This window comes from Dermacentor silvarum, chromosome 10, assembly GCF_013339745.2.
Source record: "Dermacentor silvarum isolate Dsil-2018 chromosome 10, BIME_Dsil_1.4, whole genome shotgun sequence".
Taxonomy (NCBI): Eukaryota; Metazoa; Arthropoda; class Arachnida; order Ixodida; family Ixodidae; genus Dermacentor; species Dermacentor silvarum.
Window position 1 is genome coordinate 105,222,428 of NC_051163.1, and position 3,562 is coordinate 105,225,989.

A 3,562-nucleotide genomic window follows, 5' to 3' on the forward strand; every position below is an offset into this window, starting at 1 on the left:
TTGCGCCCCTACGGAAGGCTGGTAATTACTGTTGTGTTGTTGAATCCCAAACCAGCAATTACGCAAGCCTGGTAGTTGCTGTTTTGTTGTGGAATCCCAAACCAGCAATGTACACAGGAAGGGGTTGATGACAGCAGTGAAATTCCAACGACTCGCAACAGAATGCACGAAACAGACAGCCGTCATGCATGAATCACTGCTGTGCGTAGTACAGCGTAAGTAAACTCTTGTTGCAGGCGCTGACAGTTCTCGTCGGAGTTGACGCGTCCTGAGAAATTGATTATGTGCACTATGCACTGAACAAGAACGGAGTTCATTCCTGCATCACTAGTACACCAATCAGTCGAGATGTCTGTGATATACATGTATAGAGTGTGATTAAACTACCGATATTTATTATCGATCACGTGACACAGCGGAAAGCCGAAGCTTGCCCCCCCCCCCCGGTCGGGCTGGAAATGTCTGGCTACGCCCCTGCTGCGACCTCGTACTTAGAAGACAAAATACCATAGCCACTAAGCAACCACGGCAGGTGTTCCATTCGAGTCCAAGTTAATCATTCTAAAATGAAAAATGTCTTCTCTTTGCTTACGTAGTCGATATTGCTTATGATATTGCACCCGGTGATATCGCTTGCGACAATCCAATTACTGCTATTGGTATGCCCTGGGTACCGTTGTGTAAATATCCCTTGTTTCAGTAATGTCCATCCATGTTCATGTTTTTCTAACGCATAAGCATAAGTTACCTCTTTGTTGTGATCTGTAATTAGCCTTTCTTATCTGTAAATCTACCTTTCTTTAGGATGGAAGTTTACCAACACCATTTCTTCCTCCTAACAGCACAGCAACAAGTTTAGCCTTGCAAGATCAAGAACCTTTCACCAGAAGTGCAAGTGGTTGAAGAAAATAAAATTGTTTCTCTGTATTAAAAAACTGTTTACGATATGCAGTTCATCCATATCACAAACAGAAAGATCTCTATCTTTCGAGCTATGTGAAGGAGGTGGCCAAACAATTTTCTCAATAGGGACCTGATGCTGTTGCTATGAGCAGCGTTCGTGCCATTTGCATTAAAGGATTGTCAGGGGCGGGTCCAAGTGCCTACTTTGACGGGCGGGGGGGGGGGTTCTTAATGCGGTTGGGGCGAGCGGGGGATTGCTCAACTAAGCGCACGTCTGTAACCAAATGGCCATGATTGGTTCTCAGCTGCGTCCCTTAGTGCCTTTTTCATCAACATCTTGCAGACAACCATATGATCGGTGGGCATGGTCAAACCCCTAAAAACTAATTTTATACAGGAATCCGTATAATATCGGCTACAAATGCGAACACAAGGAGTAATTAGGAAAATTAGGAGCATTAACCACTAGAGTGTGGCGATTTCTTTTACACTAAATGACCTGCCGATCACCTTTGCCTACAGGGAAGTGCCGTAACACTCATTAGTCATGCACAACAAGTAAACACTGGGAGAACAAAATTTAAATATTATAAAGATATGTAGAGAGAAGCCGAAGTGCTACAATAACCTATACTAAAAACAAGGTTCAAATGTTTGTTATAAAAGCATTAGGGTTGGCATCTTCGGCAATTAACCTTGCAATGACCCAACCTATGCAAGCCACTTAGATAACACTCTAATCTTTGGTTGCGAACCGCTTAATTACTTTTGCCGTGTCAGTGGCAATGTCCCTATCAGTATGCAAAAATACCAGTCCAGTCAAGTGCCCTTCGCTCATTTGAGAACGCATCCAAGTCTTGAAACGGCTTAGAGCAGAGAAAGACCTTTCGGCAATGGCAACCCTCTCAGGTAAGGTGGCGGATGGTGGTGTATGGATTAAAGGAAGGACTTCTCTGTGGCACACGCCCAGCGACCCAACAGCAGTAGTAATGACTTCCGCTCCGTCTTCGGCCGTACGCTTCCATTCTTGCCGCCATAAACCTAGCTCAGCTTGACCTATCTTTAGTGTCGCTGAGGCACTTGTTGCCACAAACGCGGAATATTGCTGAGCAATGCTTGCGAGAAATTTTTGTCGTCCTCTTTTGTAGTACATATCATATCATACCAGAGAAGCCACAAAAAAGGAACAATTAGAGGGCACTTTCCGCCTCAACTGTGAATCTCGATTTCAAATCGGTCAACACATTGTCCAGTATTGGAGTCTATACTGCCGCTCTGTAGTAGCTCTCTACATTAAGCGTAGGCACGTTGCACCTGTACATCTGTCTTTTAGTTATACGTGGAGACAATCTCCGTTTCCAGATCATACGCCAAACCGACGGCGGACTTGTAGAGCTGCGTAAATGTTTCGGCACAGTCCACTCTTCGGTTATCAAGAGAAACCATGGTGTCTACCAACGCGTTCTTAGCAATTTGGAATTCAACGAACTCTCTTCGGAACAAGCGACTAAGCGGAAGCGTCAGCCTATCTGCCAAGAAAATAATTGCAACCAGGAATTCGCCGTCGCTGATAGGTGCGCCAAGTGTTGTAGCTTTCGCACAGCTGGAAACGTTATCCAGAGCTTTCGCCCCGCTCCCAAGTAAATCCCGAAACCGGAGCTCTACACGTTAGTACATTCCCCCACGCAACCAGAAATCACCTCATAGTCCCTACACAATTCTCTCCGCAATTTCTGCGCAGAGCCCGGGTCCCTCAGGTACAAAGTAGGGGGTTGCAGAGAGGCACCACTGCATCATCCGAACCCTTACCACACCAACGAGCTTTGGGGAGAGAGCATTGGCCAGCTCCGACCACGAGGATCAGCAACGGCTGATTGCGAGGGCCTAGGACGCGGCCCGAGCTCAATGCATTCTGGAATGAGGACGCCTCTCCAAAGCTGCACTCTCTCTCTCTCCCGAAACCGGACACCTCCTTCATAAGACCAACAGCGTTCCTAATGAACTGAAGCCTTGATGACTTTGACGACAAGTCAAGCACATGATTAAAGCAAAGAAAGTGCACAGTATTGAGTGCACAGCGCTTCATTTCAGATACAGCGCCACAAAACTGATAACCATGACGCTGCAGCCATCGTTACTTATACCAACGTACTTTTAATGATCAAATTCTAGCACCTTCAGAGGCTTAACTTGTTCTCCGAGCGCCCTTCCTGTCACGACGGGTTGACTTATACCGGTGCTAAGACCCGAGCCACCAATGTCACTACGAATGTCTACGAACTACACAAAGTATTCTCAAACCATGTTGTTGTGGATATACCGCAGAACAAGACAGAACTGTGACATATGGGCTATACGTCAGTGGTTTAATCGAACATGACACTGTACATGCCGGATTCTTCCATCTGTTGAATGACGCTAGCAAGGACTTCTTCCCCACAGCAATTTATCAGTTCATTCCGAGTCGTCTTGCTAATATTGTGGACTGAGATGACGCGTTGGCAAGATGCTTCTAAAGTTCCTTGTCACCATTGGATACCAGAAAGCGCAAAAGTTCGCGAAAATTATCCCTCGTAGCGACTGACGAAGCCTCTTGTGAGTTGTCGAGAAGCATGCCATCGCTTCTATTTCCACGAAGCGGTATTCCTTGACGACCTAG

The 3,562-nt window shown here is 46.2% G+C and overlaps 1 pseudogene; it reads right to left on the reverse strand.

Annotated features, from left to right (window-relative positions):
* Window positions 1–1,639: 1,639 nt before the first annotated feature.
* Window positions 1,640–2,225, reverse strand: LOC125941084 (uncharacterized; annotated as a pseudogene).
* Window positions 2,226–3,562: the final 1,337 nt, after the last annotated feature.